This window comes from Elephantulus edwardii, unplaced genomic scaffold (genome assembly GCF_000299155.1).
Source record: "Elephantulus edwardii isolate Elephantulus edwardi_28Jun2011 unplaced genomic scaffold, EleEdw1.0 scaffold00053, whole genome shotgun sequence".
NCBI classification, from domain to species: Eukaryota; Metazoa; Chordata; class Mammalia; order Macroscelidea; family Macroscelididae; genus Elephantulus; species Elephantulus edwardii.
This window is the reverse complement of record NW_006399803.1, coordinates 7,676,673-7,698,533: the sequence shown is the minus strand read 5'-3', so window position 1 is coordinate 7,698,533 and position 21,861 is coordinate 7,676,673. Positions and strand designations below refer to the sequence as shown.

The window sequence follows — 21,861 nt, the reverse complement described above, 5'->3', positions numbered from 1 at the left end:
CTGATGCATATAAAGTGATTGCAAAGACCATATAGCCTATATCAGGTGCGCCTTAGTCTCCAGACCAACATCATTGTTCTTCAGTACTTTGGAGAGGTCTCTGCCAAAATCTCACCACCTAATAGACCCTGGATGGGTGCATATTTGACAGTTTAAAACAATTTTGTCAGGATGAGTTTAGAGAAGCTGATTGTGTGGTGATACTTTACACTAAGCAATGTGATGGTAGAAAGGGATGAGCTCAGGACATCTGACTCACAGGTCAAGTATCAGGCAAAAGACCTTAAAGTCTACAACTGTGTTCTGAAAGAAAGCCTTCTTTCTCATGGCAACAGAGCTAATACTGCTGAAAACCAAACCTTGAATTTTATTTTTAGAGTGGTGAGATTATAACAAAAAACAAAATGGTGTATAAAGTTAAAGTGAGGGCCTTGATTAGGAAGAAATAAGATCCTGAAACTTGGGGTGGGGACACGTGGACAGAAAATCTGGAAACCAAAGACCCTGAGCCTGTAGAACCAGCCCTCCTGCCTTCACCTGATGAGGCTAACACAGTTGTATCTAACCAGCCTTCTTCTGAGATTTAGCCAGGCACATTGTCTGAGATATTGCTGGAGGCAGATATCTCAGGAAGCACTGCTGAATGTTCCAGAACTGTCTCAACCACCAATTTTTGCTTTTAAACCTATATTTTAAAACAACAACAACAACAAAACACACTAAAGTCAAAAAGCCCTCATTGCCTTTGAGTCTAAATTAAGTCACAGATGAGCCTCCAGCGGATTTTCTGAGGCCATAAATTGCACGGGAGTAGACTACTTCTCTTTCTCACAAGCAGCCACTTGTGGAGCTGCCAGAGAAGTGGGGCCTTTGGCCTAGCAGCACAGTTTCTTATAGACAGTGTCCCCAGAGCTCCCTGTAACAACAGTTTAATCCTACTCATCGGAAAAAAGTGAAACACAAATTGTAACCCAAGAAGAGGTATTCTACATTGCAAAACTTTTCCAATATATACACAACCCTGGCAGATATGTGTAAGAATGGCTTCTAAGTATGTAAGATAATGTGAAAGGAATATAAAATTGAATTGATCTGAATTTTATTTCAGACCACCAAGCACAGACTGACTCTACCTTCAATCTTACAAGTTTAGAAAGAATCTAGTAGTTTATTTCACTGAAGTATGCATTATGCAGGAAGTCAAAGTATCAGACCAGGCTTGGTAAATAACTACAGATGAAAGTATTCAGTTTTTCAATGGCTTAGAGAAATTGACATATTAGAGTGGATTTATCAGATTACATCCATAGACTTGCACCTGGAATTGCCTTAGAAATACACCTTTTATGACCTTTGGAACAAGCTTGTTCCATTCCCCCTTCCTGTCTTTTTAATGATCTTTTGTGTTAATTCAAGTATAATGTCCTCTCACAAGTGGTCTGGTCTTCAGTTTTTCATGTTCAAAACATCAAATAGATATTTTGAGATGTTTCTAATTTCAAGTGAGATACAGTCAAGGTTGTGTTTTAGCCCTTGTCGATTTGTTTTCATTTTCTTCAGCTTCAATTTTACCTATATGGCAGAAATTGATGATCTGCCCCACAGTCACCCTTGTCTTATTGTAACTGGTAATACTGACCTCCACAGATGTGTCAATTTAATTCCTCTGGTTTCCATCTGCATGTGTACTGTTTATAAAAATATTTGAAATAAATAAGTCATTCCTCATATAAAATTCTATCATGAATTCTCTGGTCTCATTTCTGTCACCAAGGCAGTAATTTCCAACCTTTACATTCCAGTCTCTAATCATTATTAATGCATCTTGGTTGCGTGTTCAATTGATTTCAGATTGTATATATTGTTATAAAGTCTCCATTTCCTCACCTTTTTCTTTAGTTATTGGGTGTTAAGTGTAAATAATATTGACAAATCTTCCTTGAATGGATATTATCTTACCACTGTTAAGATTATGTTTCAGGACATAACTTGAAATGTCCTTTTTCATGATAAATGCACCACCTCCATCTTCAATTTGTCATTGCTGGCTTAGTAGAGTATATGATGGCCAATACAAAAAACCCTAAAAACCCTAAACCCTCAAACCGATTGTCAAGTCAATTCTGACTCACTGCAATCCTATATGGATGAAATTACATGCCAACCTATTATATGTGTTTTCTCTAACAAGTCAGGTGAATAATTTTTCTTTTTAAAGTACGTTTTATTATAAGAATATAAAGTAAAATAAATAGTATGTACGTTTAAAAAAGCCAATTCTATTCCTTTTCAGCTCATTGAATGCCTAAAATATCAACCTCAATGCTTTTCATTTCATTTTTTACAACTTTCAATTTTTTTCTAGACTTTGTACATTCCATGTTCCAATTATTAACAGGTGTTTGCAGCTATTTCTACACATTTTGAACTGTTTCTTATCAGCAAATGAGGGTCCTTCCTTGAGTAGAGTTTGATTCCATTTGTGTCATTAAGGTAGACTTCACTTTGATATTGCAGCACATCCTCCATCATATTTTTAATGCCTTTCAACACAATAACTACAATGTTCTGCTGCTGTTCATAGAATTTTCAAGGACCCCTTATTTCAGAAATAGATGACTTCTTCCTACCTAGTTTGTCTTAGTTTGGAAGCTTTGTGAAAACCTGTCCACCATGGGTGTCTCTGCTGGTATTCGAAATGTCAGTGGCATCACAGCAATACACAAGCCGCCACAGTATAACAAACTAACTTACTAGTGGTAGGTTTGAATTATAGAGGGTGGGAAATTAGACCAACAAAAAACTACAGGCACTTTTATAAAGATGAATTTACATTCACTAAAATACTCAAAAGCAACAGTGCCTCTTTGGAGACTAAGGTATGCCTGATACAGGTCATGGTTTTTGCAATCACTTGTTATGCATCAGAGAGTTGGACAATGACTAGGGAGGATAGAAGGAGAATTGACGCCTTTGAGCTGTGGTGCTGGAGAAGAGTATTGAATGTACCATGGACTGCCAAGAAAACAAACAGATTCATCGTAGAGAGGATTAAACCAGGCTGCTCCTTGGAAGCAAGGATTCTGGGGCTTTGTCTGACATACTTTGGACATGTTGTAAGGAGAGACAGGTCTTTAGAGAGGGACATCATGCTGGGTAGAGTAGAGGGGCAACGCAGGAGGGGAAGACCCTCTATGAGGTGGATTGATTCAGTGACTGGGGTACTTGGGATGGGAGTGTCAGAGGCAATGAGATTGGCACAGGATAGAGCACAGTTTAGGGCTGTTTTACATAGGGTCGCTATGAGTCTCAAACGATTCAACGGCACATAACAACAAACAACAACAACAAAATTTCTGGGGTGCGAGTAGGGTGAGGCATGTGAGAATAATTCATCTAAGTAGAGGAGGGTAAAGTATTTTGCCTTTGGCTCCTTCTGCAACTGAAAAGTGAAGCTCAGGTGGCCTAAAGTGTAAGGAATTGTGCTTACCTAACCCAGAGTTAGGTGGCTTAAATCTACCAGCTTCTCCATGGGAGGAAGATGAGCAATCTCTTCTCATGAAATTTATAGTCCCTGAAAACTTACTGGAGGCTCAGCTATAATGTCAATTCCAACCCAACAGCTTACACAGATACACCCCCCCAAAAAAGAATGCACAATACCTAGATGGAAGGAGTATACAGAGTCATTGTATTAAAAGGAATTGGATGACACAGAAGAATTTCATGAAACAACATATGAGCAAGAGGCAATGGTGATGAAGGAGGAAACTCAGGCTGCTCTGAAGGACTTGGCAAAAAATAAAGCCCCAGGAATTGATGAGATACTAATTGACGTATTTCAGCAAACAGATGCTGCCCTGCATGTGCTCACCAAGTTGTGCCAAGATATCTGGAGAACAACTACTTGGCAAACTGACTGGAAGAGATACATATTTACTCCCATTCCAAAAAAAAAAAAAGGTGACCCAATAGAGTGTGAAAATTATCAAACAATATCACTAATATCACACACTAGCAAAATCCTGCTGAAGATTATCCAGAAAAGACTTGAACAGTTCATTGACAGACAATTAACAGAAATACAGGCTTGGTTTAGAAGAGGTTGTGGCAGTAGGGACATTATTGCCAATGTCATATGGATCTTGGCAGAAAGCAGAGAGTACCAAAAGAATGTGCATCTGTGTTTCATTGACAATGCAAAGACATTTGACTGTGTGGATCACAATAAATTGTGGCTAACCTTGAGGAAAATGGGTATCCCAGAATACTTAATTGTGCTTATATGAAACCTGTACTTGGATCAAGAGCTGTCCTCAAAACAGAGCAAGGAAACACTGCATGGTTCAAAATTAGGAAAGGATGCATCCTGTCCCCGTATCTTTTCAATCTGTATATGGAACAGATCATTCGGGAAGTGGGGCTTTATGAGGAGGAGTATGGCATCAAGATTGGTGGGAGACTCATTAACAACTCACATATGCAGATAACACAACCTTGCTTGCTGAAACTGAAGAAGACCTGAAGCACTTGCTGCAAAAGGTCAAGTACTGTAGTCTTTAATATGGATTGATACGGTATTCGTTATGCGCTGGCAAAGAGTTGAGTTTCGTGGGGTTGGAACCTATAAATAGTATATAAGAAAGTCGGATGAGCTAAATTTTTGCTCAATTTTAGTTGAGCATTGGCTCTTCAACTGTCTAACTCCTTGGACCTACACCTGCTTTGCCTATCAACCTTAGATTCACTAGACCCCACAGCTGCAGACCATGGACTTGTGACTTGCCAACGTCTACCAATACGTAAATAATTTTCTTAAGTTTCTCTTTTTATATTTATTTTAAAACTATTTATTTCTTCATTGGTTTTGCTTTCTATAGGACTTGACGTAAGGCAGATAGATGCTGGTCTATCCAATTCTAGGTATGTGCAACTTCTGGCCTGCAAAGCCAGAGAGTGAGGGGCAATGCATATTTGACATAAAAAGAAATCTCAGGAGCTGTCAACAGCTTATAGAATCGTTCTAAGTATATTAATCAATATGCTGGAAAAGAAACACATTGAACACCAAACTTGACTAATATCGCTAAGCATGAAAACCATGCCACCAGGATTAAAGAGGCAGGTTTAGGGAAGCCAGAACACCACATTTGTTTTTCCTTCTGGGAATAAATGGGGCGTGGGGCCAGGAGCCAGAGGGGGGACGGTCTTCCCAACTGCTCCCCCACGGAGTCGGCTGTTGGGGCGGCATTGCGCTCCCTCTGGCCGAGCCCGGAATTTGGAGAGGATCCCTGGTCGCCAGCGGCTGCGCGGGTGCGCGTGTGAACGAGTGAGCGAGCAGGCGGGCGAATGCGCTGGGTATTGGCAGCCTAGGAGTGGAGGCTGGGCGGCTCCGACTGCCTGACGCCAGCGCGACCAGATCAATCCAGGCTCCCGGAGCAAGCGGGCGGCAGGAGGAAGGCGCAGCCAGGCAGCTTAGCCAGGGCAGAGGAGCGCGCAGACATCCAGCGAGTGGAGCGCGGCGCAGCGCAGCTCCGGGCCGGCCGGACCGGGGCCGCGGACCCCGCTCGCCCCGGCCACTCCTGCGCCCGCGCGGACGGGCGCGCCGCCAACCTGGTAAAACGAAACAGAACCGAACCCAACTTTGCTTTTGCTGCCGCCTCCTCACGCTCCCCTCCACGCCTAGGGCTTTCCAGTGCCACCGCCTCAATCCGGGAGCGGAGAAGGCCCACGGGTCGACCGTGGTCCTCTGGGGCCACTGGCGCGGCTGCGGAGGGGAGGGGGCGCTCCTCCGCTTGCGGTGGACCGGGAAGCGGCCCCTCTCCCCCATGATGGCGCCTCCCCACTGCTCTCAGGAGCGAACCTGCCACCTTCGCCGCCTCCCTTCGCGCCTAGCCGGCCGGGCCGGGCTTGGCTCGGGTTCCCCTCGCGTCTTTGTTGGGAGTGTGGTGGAGAAGGTTTGTTTCTCGGCCTCCCAAGCCTCACCCCCGGCCCTGCCAGCAGTGCTGCCTCTCCGGCTGCCCTCCCTCTCCGCCTGCTCCCCGTTTCTCTTTCCCTTTCAGCCCCTCGCTGATGGGCCCCTGGACCCATTGTGTCTCCGGTCGGCAGGGCAATCCGTGCGGGAGTTGGAGGACGGGCGGCGGCGCTGCCCTTTACGGGATCCGGGAGCTGTGCCCGCAGTTGAACACTCGCTGCCGGGGCCCCCTCCTTATCCCAGACGGATTGCCATCTCTGCCCCAATGAGTGCCTCTTTGGGGTCGAGGTCAAAGAAAGTTCGCACCGAAATTCCCTCTAATTTATTCAAAGCTTTGGTGGCGGGTAATTTTTTTTTTCCTCTTCCGCCTACACCCCCCTACGTCTTCAAGTGTTGTCTCATTCCTTTCCCTTTACTCGATTCAATGTCTTCATTGCATGTGTGTTTGTGAGTTCACTGTGGAACAACTGTTCATTTACTCTGTTCGCTGTCTTTGTTAGTGGTTCTTGGGGTTGTTTCTGTTGGAAGGTGGGGGTGGTGGGTGTGAAAGAGACAGACTTGGGCTTGTTTTTCTAGTTGCTTGTGTGTATGAAAGCTTTACAGGGAGAGCGTTTCCTTGATGTTCTTTAGGAAGGGAGGAGGAACAAATACCTGCCAGATCTTAAAACTGCAGTAGCTACAGCTTTTATTTGGAGGCTCGTGCAGTTTTGAAATACACTATACAAGACAACCAGGAAGGCATTTCCCTTTTGAAAATTGAGGCCAGTCTCAGAACCATTTTCCAGAGGAAAGCAGTATTTTCATGAGTGCTTAGCCAATTGGCTTTTTTCTATTTCATTTTTTTTAAAAAGAAAATCTATTGTACTGGAAGTATATGGAATATATGTATCATATATGGAATGATACAGAAACGGCATAGTTTCTGTGTGTCTTGATGTTTTTAAATTCTTAAAACCTAAATCCCAGAATGCAGAAATTCAGAATTTCAGAAACACCCTTTCTCGTTCTGATTATCTTCCGTGGATAACATGCCCACACTTCAGTAACACAATGACAAAACTGTTCTCTACCTATGTTAATTTTTCTTCTGGTTTATAATTACTACCCTAAATTTTATTGGAAGTAGGTGAGCTCTATTTGAACCACTATTTAAGAAGAATTAAGACAGAACAGTGTTCACTGCTCCAGGATTTTCAGTTTGTATATATTTTTTATTCTTTGCCGTCCAATCCGTTTCGCCTTCATAGTGACCAGACATCGTATATCGGGGCTATAAATCTCTTAAGACAGAAAGCTGCCGATATATCTTGTTCCCACTGAGCTTGTGAAATTGAGCTGCCGACCCTTCAAATGCATGAACAGTCCTGTGCATTAAGCACTATGCCACCAGGTCAGTGTTTGACAACAGTTAAAGCAGTTCGAATCCACCTGCAGCTCCCCGAGAGAAAGAAGAGCTATCTCTTCCTATAATGATTTGCGACCTTGGAAGCCTGAGGAATGTTATGCTTTGGGGTAGGCTCTGTGGCCATAGGTTTTGGGTTTTGTATTTTTATGTCAGTGTTGTTTATTCTGATGGAGATGCAAGGCCTGAGTATGCTAATCTAATTAAAATGCCCTGCCATTCCCTCTGTCTTGCCCATTTGCATTTGTTTGATGTTTCTGTGCAGGTGGTATACCATTTGTGTAATACTGCAATTCTTTGGAATCTATAACCAGGGTCATGGGATGGTTTTCTGGAGATGGGTGAGGCTGGAGTCTCTCTCTAGAGGATCCAGGGAAGATTGGATTTCTTCTGAGGTTAGGGATTTGTCCTTGATTTCGTTTTGATCCTTTTAACCATAGGTGTGTAACCAAATACATTTTTTCTTTTCCACTGTCTTTTGGTTTTGTACCCTTGAGAAGCTGATGACCTTTCCATTTTAAAGAAGTGACAATTTTTAAACAATTTAAAATGTTAGTTCTTTGTTCTTTTAGGACTTGAAGGGGGAAAAACGTTTTCCTCTAAGTTCATACAATTCATTAAGAGGAAACAACATTAATTTTCCTAAACACATTAAAACTAAATTTCAGTTTATAACTTTGATTTTCTAGTAGTCTGGGTTAAAGATAAAATTAGTAACTTGGTAGACTGGAGAAAGAGTAAACCTGATACTAATTAGATGAGCATAGAGCATATTTGAGTTGCAGTAGCCTACATAATCAAGGCTAAGTTGTGTGTATAAAAGATCTCATTTGTGTAGTCTTACAAGGCTAATGGAGGCATCATTGAGGCTTTATAAATAATGTAAGTTGTGTATAATGTAGAGTCTCAAGAGACGGTAGAGAAAGCATCATTACCAGCCTTTTCAACCTGCTTGAGATCTTAAATTGATTTACAGCACTGAACTGGTGCAAAATGATACATCAGGATGACATGGGGTCAGCCTGTAAAAGTCTATGATGTCAGCCTATTAGTTCAGTCATCATAATTAAACCATATTACAGGGGAAGCTAAGCAGGAGTCTGGCGTGATCCTTCAGATATGGGTGGTACATGAATTTTGCTTATAGTAGAAAGTCCTAAACGGCTAAGGACACTAGTTTGTCAGAAAGCGGGAAAGGCTTATAGAACTCTGAATTATTTTTTTTTTAAATACAAGGTAAATGTGGAGTTGGTCAGTCTATTTGATAGTAGACAAACAGATGCTTTGAGGATGCTGATAAGGAAGGCTCTCTGCAGCTGTGATCTGTGCACTGAATCATGCTTCATGTGAGCTTGAATTTAACTTGGCCTCGGGGACTTTGTAAAATACCAGAGGATCACAAACTTCTTATCTATGGTCTTTTTATTATCACCAAGTTCTCACTGTGTTGATGTATCAGCTGATGTGTTATTTCTTGAACTAGTTTATAGTCACTAGAGCTCCACTGAAAACAAAGATACTTGAGCAGCTTGGGGAAAGAAGACTTGTTTTTCCTTAGATGTTTAAATTTTGCTTACCTTACTGATCCACTATGGCCGTGTTGCTTAATAAGGTAGCCACATGCGGCTCTGTGTGGCTATTTAAATTATTTAATATTAGTTAAAAGTCTGTTTTCTCCACAGCACCACCCCAGCCTGCTAACCCACTCCTGTTGAGTTCATTCTGATTCCTGGTGACCCTCTGTTGGTTTTCAGAGAAGAGACTGCCCATCTTTTTTCCTGTGGAATACTCTGTGGATTTGAATTGTCAACCTTTTGGTTACAAGCACAGCACATAATGCACTCTACTTCACTACAACTCCTCTGCATTGAAAGTGTTCAACAGCCACAGGTGTCTAGTGGCCACCATCTTGAATAGCATATGTATGAGTATTTCCCTCATTGCAGAAGGTTCTGTTGGACAGCGCTGCTCTGGGACCTTTGCCTCTCTTCACCCATCCTTTCTTCTCAGCTTTTAGCTACTTAACTCCTCTTCTTGTTATCTCCACTAACAAAATTTGTGAGGTCAGAGAGAGAAAGCAAATCAATTAATTTGGTTGCTAATTGGTTGCTTTTGCTACCAAAAAACTGTTTAGAAGTGACAGTTGAAATTGCTGGATAAAAATGAGGTTGACTTCTCTGTGGATTAGATTTATCATTGGTCTCATGGATCCTAATTTGGGGAAGAGAAATGATTGCAGCTATTTTTGTTTTATGCATTTGCTATTCTATGCATGTTTAAAATATGCATAATATCTCATTAAAGCCTCAATTGCCCAAAGCACTGCTATTATCCCATTTTATAAATGAAAAAAACTAAGGCTAGAGCGATTTTAGTGTCTTGTCACAAGTTCCAAAGCTAATAAGTGAATGTGATTTATCCTCTGAGCTGGAATAGGAACAAGGTAGTCTGACTTTAGAGCCTCACTCTTAACTGTATGTGTGTGTGTGTGTGTGTGTGTGTGTGTGTATTTTGTGTTTGAGTCTAGAATACCCAAATAGTCATTGTTTGACTATGCTTTACTGTGTCTCTGTAGACATGACTTTGCTCTTATTTTTTCACACTTTTAGACAAGTATGTGCTTTTTAAAAAAACTTGTGCTTTTTTGAAAAACTTTTGTGCTTTTCTGAGCTGTCTTCTGGAATAATGTTAACACTCATCTAACTAGAACATAACTGGAAGACTGGATCTGGCATGAAAGTAGTGCATTTTAAAGCCAAATTACTTGTGCCACCTTTTCTGTAGAACTCCTGCCACTTTCTCTCTGTGCTTTTTTTTTTTTTTTATCCTCACAAACTGATTGTACTGATGAGGAAAGTACAAGTAGTTCAGTTTATCTCATCAAAGTTAGTCTTGCCTAAGCTGTTAAACAGTGCACCTGAAGATAAGAGTAGTTCCTTGTAAATTCCCTGAGGACCTTTTTTTTTTTTTTTTTTTACATTTTATGTCTATATTTTTGTTAGTATCTTACCATTCGGTAATTTCTAACTTTTTTGTTGTTTTTATGAGGTCTATTTAAGAATTTGGTGAAATCCAAAAATTTCCAACTTCTTCTTATGGAATTGCTCCAGGGAGTTTTTTGGAGGCTGTGAATTGCACAGGAGGAGCTTGTCCTTCATTCTCCCAAGAAGAGTAGAGCAAAAGGACCTGAGAGGCACCACTTTTGGTTGAACAGCTCAACTCCCTATGGACCTGGGCTACCCCTGGTGAAACTAGGGACCCTGTACCTTCTAACGCCTGTCCTCCTCTACAGAACGCTTGTGTGCCCTCATGAGCTTGTGTTTCCACCTAATTTACAAGCTGCATGGTATTTCAGGTCAAGTACATTTATGGGAAAAGGAGCCCTGGTGGCATAGGGCATAATGTGTCAGGTTGCCAACCAGAAGCTTAGCTGTATGAATCCACTAGGTGCTCTGAGGGCAAAGGGTGAACAGTTGCTTCCTGTAAAGATTTACAGCCTTGGAAGGCCTGTTGGAAGATTGCTGTGAGTCAGAATCCACTTGACAGCGGCATTGTACAGTGGATTAAGAGTTGGGCCATTAAGGTGTATGGTTCTGACCTGTGCGCTGCTCAGTAAGGATGAGTCTGCTCCCCTATGGATTTACAGCCTTGGAAATCCCACGGGACAGTAGTCTCCTGTCCTGTAGGGTTTCTCTGGGTTGGAATCAACTTGGCAACAGTGAATTTTGGGTTTAATATATGCATGGACTACTTTCATAATATTAAGATTTGTGATTACTTTTACAGAGAATATAGATGTTTAGTACTAAAAGCTGTTTTAGAGCTTTTCTAATCCAGTTGCTTCCTATTAAGATGAGAAATTTGAGTCCCAGAGAGAATAATCAGTTTGCCCAAAGTTACCCAGCTAAGACCTGAAGGAAGCAGAGTTAAAACCTGATGACTTGTACTGTGGTTAAGTCCTCACTGGCTTGTTTTTTTCTTCTGCATTTGTTGTACCCTGAGGCTTTGGGCTGAGCAGAACCAGTGTAATTTGGGGAGAGAAGGAAGAAGACGTTTTTGACATGATAGTACCTTTTTCTACCCAACATCGGTTTAGCTAGCTAAGCATGAATCACATCTGACATCTGTAGAGATAACTTTATTTTTCAAAGATTAACATTGATTTGTTTTTTTTTTCCTTACTGGAGATGTTGTTGAAAACCTACATGTAATTTAGTAAATGGGATATTACTAGAAAATGGAAGATCTAAGATTATAAAAAGGTTCAAATTAAATTATTGTTGTTGTTGTTGTTATGTGCCGTTGAGTCACTTGCGACTCATAGCGACCCTGTGTACAAAAGCCCTAAACCCTGCTCTATCCTTTGCCAATCGCACTGCCTCTGACACACCCATTCCGATTACCCCAGGTCTTCCCCTTCTGCGCCGTCCCTCCACCCTCCCAAGCATGATATCCCTCTCCAAGGACCGGTCTCTCTTTACATGTCCAAAGTATGTCAGACGAAGTCTCAGAATCCTTGCCTCCTAGGAGCAGCCTGGTTTAACCGTCTCCAGAATGAATCTGTTTTCTTGGCAGTCCATGGTACATTCAGTACTCTTCGCCAGCACCACAGCTCAAAGGTATCAACTCTCCTATCCTCCTTAGTCAGTGTCCAACTCTCTGATGCATTACAAGTGATTGCAAAGACCATAGCCTGTATCAGATGCACCTTAGTCTCCAGAGAGTGACACTATTGCTCATCAGTGGCCTGGAGAGGTCCCTAACAGCAGACTTCCCATCGCAATACGTTTTTTGATTTCCTGGCTACTGGTGCCAAGAGTGTTGACCGTGGAGCCAAGGAGACTAAAGTTGTTAAGAATCTCAGTCTCTTCACCATCCATCCTGAAGCTGCCAGTTGGTCCAGTGGTGAGAATCTTTGTCTTCTTGACATTGAGCTTTAATCCATACTGAAAGCTGCAGTCCTTGACCCTCTGTAGCAAGCATTTCAGGTCCTCTTTAGTTTCAGCAAGACAGATTGTTAATAGATCGTCCACCAATCCTGACGCCACACTTCTCCTCATAGAGCCCAGCCTCTCGGACAATCTGTTCTGCCTACGGGTTGAAAATGTATGGAGATATACTAAATTCAGGTAGGTACTTCTGATACATAGAAGAGCTCTGGTGGTCTAGTTGCAAGAAGCTGTGCTGCAAACTTAAATTGAATTCTCTTAAGAGTGCCATGGGAGAAGGATGGGCAGTCTCCTCCTGTGTAGTTAACGCCCTCTGAAAACCCACTGGAGGGTCAAGTGTCGTTTGGTCCTGAGTCAACAGTGTACAACAGAAACTTTGATTACAAATAAGAGCACCTCTTTGGGCCCCAACTTAAATCCCTTGTTCTTTATGTTCTTTTGCTGCTGCTATTTGATGCTTTCGGGGACCTCTACAAAGAGCTGAAAAGCAACAGTGTCAGTTTAAAGATTAAGCCAAACCATGGGCTTTTCAGTTATTTGCTATGCATCTGAAAGTTCAGTAGTGAAGAAGGATGGCAGAAGAATCGAAGCCTTTGAGGTGTGGTGTTGGAAAAGAATACTGAATATCCCATGAACTGCCAAAAGAACAAACCAACATGTCGTGGAATAAGTATAAGCAGGGTGTCCCCTAGAGGTGGGGATGGTGAATCTTCATCTCACATACTTTGGGCTGTTGTTAGGAGGGCCCATTCCTTGAAAAGGGTGCTTGGAAATGTGGAGGGGATAACTTAAGAGATGAAGACCCTCAATATGATGGAATGACTCAGTGACTAACACTGGGCTCAAGTATATCAGAGATGATGAAGTTGGCACATAATAGAGCAAGGTTTAGATCCATTGTTCATAGGATCTCTACGAGACATCCTTGATTTAATGGCACCCAACATATGATTTATAGTAAAAACATCAGAAGTATTTTTGTTTAAGTTGTATGTATCGTTGAGTCGGAACCAACCCATACCTGACCTGTCAGTGGGCTTTCAGAGGGAGTAAATCACATAGGAGTTTGCCAGTATTTCTCCCACAAGCAGCTAGTGAATTTGAACCACATGCCTTCATTCTAAAAGTGCAGCTCCTTACCACTTGGCCACCATAGCTCTGTTTTTTAAAGTAGCTTTTAACAAACAAAAATGAATTAGGTAGCATAAACGTAGTTACAGGTAGTGATTCCCTGGCTGCTTCTTGTTAAGTGCTTTCAAGTTGATATTGTCTCACAACCACCTTATTAACAACAGATGGGAACCTTCCCGTGTCCTGCACCATCCTCACAATCTCATGTGCTCAAGCCCGTTGTTACAGTCACTTTTTCAGTCTGTCTCGTTGAGGGTCTTCCTCTTTTTCTCTGACCCTCCACCTTTTCTAACATGTATTTTTCTAAGGACTGGTCCTTCCTGACAGTATGTCCAGGGTATAAGAGAAGTTTCACCATTGTTGCGTCTCACAGTCAAGGAGTGCTCTGACTGCACTTTCTCCAACACAGACTTATTTGTTCTTTTGGCAGTCCATGGGACATTTCATATTCTTCTCCAACACCACAGTTCAAATACATTGATTCATCTTCTGTCATGTTTATTCATTGTCCGGCTTTCACATTTACTGATGGAATAGGTCTGGGAAAAGAATGCAACTTTGCTGTAGACCTTTACTTATTTTAAACAATGCATTGGTGCCTTGTTCTGTTCAGAGAACTATTTCTTGGTCTTATATAGGTTTTGCTTGAGCATGATTAAGTGTTCTGGGATTCTTATTCTTCTTAGTGTTGTTGTTGTTGTTATGTGCTGTTGAGTGAACTGCAACTCATAACAACCCCACGTACAACAGCTCTGAAGCCTGCTGTATCTTGAGTCTCACTCCAGTACACCTACTCCCATTGCCCCAGTTACTTTATCAATCCATCTCATCAGGGTTCTTCCTCTCCTGTGCTGTCCCTTCACCCTTCCAAGCATGATATCTTTTCTCAAGTTTTGATTGATCCCTTCTAGCCACATGCCCAAAGTAAGTGAGATGGAGTTTCAAAATCCTAGCCTCCAAGAGAAACTTGGTTTCACCCTCTCCAAGACAGACCTGTTTGTTTTCTTGGCAGTCCATGGTATGTTCAAGACTCTTCTCCAGCACCACAACTCAAAGGCATCAATTCTTCTTCTGGCATCCTTGGTCACTCTCCAGCTCTCTGATGCTTAGCAAGTAATTGTGAAGACCATGGCCTGAATCAGGCGCACCTTAGTCTCCAAACTGACCCCTTAGTGTTAGCCATAATTTTTTTATGATCTGTTTGCAGACAACAGCTCCTGGCCCTTTGGTGCTAATCTTCAAACTAGTTCTGTCACAGCTGGCCATGAAACAGGAACAGATCTAGATATTTTTAATTTGGGTAATTTTTTATGGTAACTACGTCAAAATTATGGGTTCAAGCCCCTAGAATGGGTGAATCAGAAAAGACATGGCAAGCTCTTTCAGGAGTCTCATGGGTAAGATTGGATTATTGGCAGGACGGTGGAGAGCCATCCACATTCCTAAGCACCATGGTTATCCACGGTCTTTGAGCAGGGCACTGCTGTTTTACAGCTTTGTTACTTAATTTGCCCTAATTTTGAAATGATTGAATCAGTCTCTGCTCGCAACAAAGTGAATTCAAACTGCCACGTAGCAGTGTGTGACGCCACTAGGCCAGCAAAAGCAGATATGAAGACAAGCCTTTGAATCCTTTGTGGAAATGTAACTGGGTATAAAGAAATGAGAGTTCTGGTGGCATAGTGGCAAAAAGCTGCACTTTCAACCCAAAGGCATGTGGTTTGAATGCACTGGTTAGCTATTCTGGGAGAAAGATGAAAACCCTCTGGAGAGAGCCAGCTATGAATAGGTTCCAACTCAGTGGTGTAAAACAACAACAGTGAAGATATGAGAATTAGACTCCTGTATTCCATCCTCTTCCACACTACATGTCGTGTCTAAACGCTTTTGACTCCACAAAGGCTGATTGAGAGCTGTTGCTCTGTTGGGTTTCTGAGGCTGTAAGCTGCATTGGAGGAAGTTACCCATCTTTATCCCAAGGAGCTGCTGGTGGAGTCAAACCACCAGAGCCTTGGCCTTTGGGTGAGCAGTGTAACTAACTCCCTATGAACTACTCCAGCTTTCAGAGTAGATGAGCTGCCTTCATATTTTAAGGTTGAGGTGAAGTTAATGGAAAGAGAGCAGTTAATGATGTTGGAGTTTGTGATCCAGAGCGCCAGTAGCAGAACAATAACCGTGGAAAGGAGGGAGATTTGTTTAAAGTAGAGATGAAAGGAGGTAGTAGCCCTGGTAGTTGTGTAAATTGATTTTCCCGGTAATACAACTGGAAAATCTCTTCATTGTTTGGGTGGAATGATATGAAAATCAGCAAATGGTATGGATACTTAATAATAGAAAAGTTTTGGAAGAACCCTTGTAGATACGTGGAAGAAGACTGTATGTTGACTTACAAAGAATTACAAAGATTAATGAGTTGTGGTGAGGTTTGATGTTGTTAGGCGATGTCAAGTTGTATGTGACTTATGACCTTGTAAACAAAGGATCTGAACCCTGCCCTGTACCATCTTCATCATCTCTTGATATCCTTGAGTTCATTGTTATGAGTCCTTGCCAATCCATCTTGTTGAAGTTCTTCGTCTCTTACATTGATCCTACATCTTTTCAATTACGATGTTCCCCCCGCCCCAAGGAATAGCCTCTCCTAACAACATGCCCAAAGTATATAAGACAAAACTTCACTTACCTTGCTTCTAAGGAGCATTCTGGTTGCATTTTGTCCGAGACATATTTACTTGTTCTTTTGGCACTGCATGGGATATTCAGGACTGAGATGCAGAGTGAAATAAGTGACTGTTACTCTCTATTATGATTTTGTGGCTAGGCTGTAGTATTGGATAAAAATAGTGATAGAAATGGTGGTGGCCTAAAGATAGTAATTGGGTAAGAAATAGAACTCTAGAGTCAGACTGCCTTGTTTCGTGTCTAAGCCCTAACATTTCTTTCGTATCCTTGAGCAATCTACCATTAACTTTTACTTTCTCTTCATCTACCAAATAGGCAATCAATCGTGTCAACCTCAGGATTGATTTTAGGGTGAAACGAATTATATTTCTATATTTCATCTAAGCTAATGTGTTGTAAAACTTACTTCATGACTCGACAGTATATAGTAACAAGTAAGAAAAAAAAAACTAAACAGGACACACCATTGAGCTGTTAATCTAAAGGCCTAGCCTCTCTGGCAGTTTGAATGCATCAGCAGCTCCATGGGGAAAAGATGCAATTCACCGCTTCAGAAGCATGCTGGACGGTCAGGTATGGATGGTTCTGGCTAGATGGCAATGATTGTAAATGGGGGGAAGGGAAGGAAGGTATATTTTATAATCAGTGAAATATGAAGTATATTAAGGGCTTAGCACAGTGAGAAGTTGTTCCTGCTAGGTGCCAATGAGCCAGTTTTAACTTACATATATCCCCCCAGCATGTTTTCAATCAGTAAATTAATTGTATGGGAGGAGATTGTTGATGGATTTGAGTGACATGCTTTTGGGTTGATAGTGCAACTCCTTAACCACTAAACTAAACTTGCTCAGAAATTGTTAAGCTAATTTTAGAAATCAGTGTTATATTTAAAGTAGTGAATATTAATGAGGGTAATATGGAAGTGAATTTAGATAAGGAGTCATAGGTTACAAGGAACTTTTCCAGAGTACTGAGAAGCAGTGTATGTCAGTTTAGAGACTAAGTTGCACCTGATCCAGGCCATGGTCTTCGCAGATACTTGCTATGCATTAGAGAGAGCTGGACATTCACAAAGGATGACAGAAGAAGAATCAATGCCTTTGAGCTGTGGTGCTGGAGAAGAGTATTGAATGTGCCATAGACTGCCAAGAAAACAAATAGGTCTGTTTCTGAGAGGGTGACACCAAGTTTCTTCTTGGAGGTTAGTATTTTGAAGCTACATCTCAACATACTTTGGGTTATGTGGCCAGGAGGGACCGATTCTTGGAGAAGGACATCTTGTTTGGAAGGATGGAAGGATGATGCAGGAGAGGAAGGAGCATGGATGAGATGTATTGGCATGGTAACTGGGGTTAGATGTGTTGGAATCAGTGAGACTGGCTCAGGTCAGGGCAGGCTTCAGAGCTATACACAGGTGTACATAGGGTCGCATAACAGCAACAACAAATTAATTGAAACGAGTTAATCAGTAGGAATACTGGTAATGAAATTATGAAATATCAAGTTTGGGAATTTGCAGATGGATCATTTCCCTGACAGTTCTAGAGAATGATTTTTTAAAAAGAAAAATAGAGTAGTTCAGTTCTGAGATACATGTCCTTAATAATTTAAAGAAGTTATTTAAATTGTCAAAAGCTTTTAAAAATAAGTATCCTAAATTTATTCTCTGATTTTTTTTATTCACTAGGTTTTTAAAAAGTTCTTTTTCATTAAGCTATATATGCTGAGAGCAGAAAGATTATAGTGTAGACTCTTGGCACAGATTCGGAAGGAAGGAAAGAAGATTAATTTGTGCCATTTTAAGAGATGAGTGTTGTTACACAAGTCCGTTTACAGCACTTTTTTTGCATATAGCTCCAGAGACTGAGATTTAGAGGAAAATTTTATAAATTTGATTGTAAGCATTTATGTCACACCTTTACAAATATAGCTTGAAAGACAGGGTTCTTGGTGATGTTGAGTCAGAACCAATGCATCTCTGACCCTTCAGTGGGTTTTCAGAGGCAGTAAATCTCGCAGAAAGAAGTTGCCCATCCTTCTCCTACAGAGCAGCAGGTAGATTTGAACTTCACGGTTTTGGGATTGCATAGCAGCTTCTTACCATTAGGCCAGCAGAGATCCCTGAGAACTCCCTTGTTGTTGTGCTATCGAGTATGACTCATCACGACTCTGTGAACAACAGATCTGCAGTCTGTCCTATCCTGTACCATCTTCACAATTTCCAGTATCCTCAAGCCCATTGCTGTAGTCACTGTGTCAATCCACCTGGTTATGGGTCTCCTTTACCATCCCTCCACCTACACAAGCATGATGTCCCTCTCCAAAGCGTAACTTCTCAAAATAGGTGGGATGAAGCTTCATCAACTTTGCCTTTCAGATGAACTCTGGCTTCACCTTCTCCAAGACATATCTGTTTGCTCCTTTGGGAGTCCATGGGTTATTCAGCACTTAGTGGTAAGGAGCTGCGCTGCCAACTCAGGATTCCCATGTGAGAAGGATGGGCAGTCTCTTCCCAAGTGATTTACTGACACTGAAAACCCCCTGAAGAGTCAGCTATGAGTTAGTTCCAACTTGATGGCACACAACAACAACAAAGTTAAAATGTACCTAAAATGGAATTTTATACCCTGTTGTGGGTATTTAGTTTAAGGAATTTATCTGGCAAAGTTACAGACTTGTATAAACAAGGATTTTACCAAAGTACTTTTACATTTAAAAAAAATTGTCAGTAGTGCATATTCAACATAGAGAATATCATGTAACAGATTTAAAATGGTTTTATGGATCTGTTTATGGCTCTGTGTGTTTATGTATTCCATGTGAGCTTGCAACTACTATAATTTGTATGTCTAAATAGTTTTATTTATTTGTGTTTAGATGTGAATTGATAAGCTTATGTTCATAGCTTATATTTAAGGAGTTTCTGAAATGTTCTGTAATAGCTCTAGCTAGTGGGGTTATAGATTATCTTTTCTTTTTTAACCTGTTGTTGTTATGTACCATTGAGTTGTCTGCGACTCATAGTGACCCTATGTACAGCAGCCCTAAACTCTGCCCTATCTTGTGCCAATCTCACCATCTCCGGCATACCTACCCCCATTACCCCAGTCATTGAATCAGTTCATCTCATCGAGGGTCTTCCTCTCCTGTACTGTACCTCTAACCTCCCAAGCATGATGTTCAAGGACCTGTCCCTCCTTGCAACATGTCCAGAGTATATCAAGACAAAGCTTCTGAATCTTTGCCTCCAAGGAGCAGCCTGGCTTCACCCTCTACAGGACAAACGTGTTTGTTTGCTTAGCAATCCATGATATATTCAATACTCTTCTCCAACACCACAGCTCAAAGCTATCAATTCTCCTTCTATCATCCCTAGTCATTGTTCAGCTCTCTGATGTGCAAGTGATTGCAAAGACCATGACATATATCAGCACATCTTAGTCTCCATACTGACATCGTTGCACTTCAGTGCTTTAGAGAGGTCTCTAACCACAGAGTTTCCCATCGCAATACGTCTTTTAATTTCCTGGCTACTCGTGCCAAGAGTGTTGACTGTGGAGCCAAGCAAACCAAAACTGTGAACATTCTCAATCTCTTCACTATCCATCATGATGCGGCCAATCGACTCAGTGGTGAGAATCTTTGTTTTCTTGATATTGATCCTCAAACCATACTGAAGACTGCATTCCCTGACCTTCCACAGCAAGTGCTTCAGGTCCTCCTTAATTTCAGCAAGCAGGATTGTGTTTTTTAACCTAGTCAGTCATAAATTGCTCTATTTGGTTACATTTTATATGTGAATTATTTGTGTACCAAAACCTAATATTTAAGAAAATGAATATGCAACCCCTGCTGCAACTGAAGATATGTACAGCAGGCCCTGTGAGTTCCCACTCTGGAGCTTTAAATGCCTTGGCTGTCAGAAAGAAAGGGCTAAATCTCAGGCAAGCCATTCACGTTTGAGGAAAATACAGTCTCTCCTTGGGCTTTGCTGTCTCTGCCTGTGTTATTGTTTTTGTTGTTATGTGCCATCGAGTCGCTTGCGACTCATAGCGACCCTATGTACAACAGCCTTAAACCCTGCTCTATCCTGTGCCAATTGCACTGCTTACACCAGTCACTGAATCAGTCCACCTCATAGAGGGTCTTCCCCTCTCGCGCCGTTCCTCCACACTCCCACACATGATGTCCCTCTCCAAGGACCTGTCCCTCCTTACAGCATGTCCAAAGTATATCAGACGAAGCCTCAGAATCCTTGCCTCCAAGGAGCAGCTTGGTTTAACCCTCTCCAGGATGAATCTGTTTGTTTTCTTGGCAGCCCATGGTACATTCAGTACTCTTCTCCAGCACCACAGCTCAAAGGCATCAATTCTCCTTCTATCTTTCCTAGCCATTGTCCAACTCTCTGATGCATAGCAAGTAATTGCAAAGACCATAACCTGTATCAGACACACCTTAGTCTCCAGAGAATAATCACGAATTACTGGACAGTGTTGTTCACCACTAACAGGTGTAATGTAAGAGTCTTTGGGTTGTTGTATCTGAAAATTCATCCTTAATAAAATGCCAGTTTGACTCTAACTTGGTTTATTTCACCAAGTTGTTGTTGTTGTTGTTGTTCTGTGCTTTCGAGTTGCTTGCGACTCTTAGCAACCCTGTGTACAACAGCCCTGAGTCTTGCTCTATCCTGTGCCAGCCTTACTCTTACTTTTATTACCCTAAGCATTGTATCAGTCCATCTCATTGAGGGTCTTCCTCTTACCCCAATCATTCTATCAGTACATCTCATCGAGGGTCTTCCTCTCTTTCACCGTCATTGATGGTCCGTGAAACCCACTGTTACGGAGTCAGAATCTATTCCATAACGGTGAGTTTCATGGAAGAGGTTACATCTAAAACCAGATTCTGACTCATGACGACGATTAGGATTCCAAGGCAGGAGGAAACTGTTTCACTTATCTCCAATGAAGAGGCTGGTGGATTTGAACTTTCTGGTTAGAGTGTCATGAAAATGGGAGCTCTGAAGCACAGTGTAGACTTTAGAAAGGATAGACGGTAATCAACTGGGGAAAGGGAAGGAACTTATTTCTTTACACTATTTTATAAGTACTCCTGTTCTGATGCTTGTGGTGAGGAGAGAGAGTACTCCTTTTGAATGACGTACTCACTTTGGTTTATTTTGGGGTGGTTTTTTCCCCCTCTTAATATCTCTTTTTTAATTTTATTTTTTATTATTGTTGAATATTTTCATCCCTCCCTTTCCTCCTCCCTCCTCCAGACCACCCAGCAGTGCACCTCTTGTTCTAGATTGTTGTCATATGAATAATGCCTAATCATACATTCCTTTCAGACCATTCTTCCCCTCATCTGTTCTAATGCACTATCCATGCACTCTTTTCCCGTTTTCTGTCTACTTCACCCATCTATCCTATTTTATAACAGCAGTGTTATATAGTATTTGTCTTTTTATGACTGAGATATTTCACTCAGCATAATATTCTCCAGGCTCCCTCATGTTGTGCAATACTTTATGAATTTGTTGTTTTTCAGTGCTACATAATGTTCCATTATGTGAATGCACCATAGTTTTTCTGTCCATTTGTTTGTTCCTGGGCACATGGGTTGCTTTTATCACTTTGCTATTGTCATTAACACAGCAGTAAACATATATCTGCGTATAACTGTTTGAGTGTGGCTCTGGTTTCTTTAGGGTCTATTTCTAG

The 21,861-nt window shown here is 41.6% G+C and overlaps 1 protein-coding gene across 1 annotated transcript in view; it reads left to right on the top strand.

The window, feature by feature from the left end:
• Positions 1-5,347: 5,347 nt before the first annotated feature.
• SMAD1 (SMAD family member 1) overlaps positions 5,348-21,861 on the top strand; it is a 99,458-nt gene continuing 82,944 nt past the window's right edge. The window contains exon 1 of the mRNA XM_006887006.1: positions 5,348-5,616. The gene's annotated coding sequence lies outside the window, so the exon portion shown is untranslated. The remainder of the gene's footprint in view (positions 5,617-21,861) is intronic.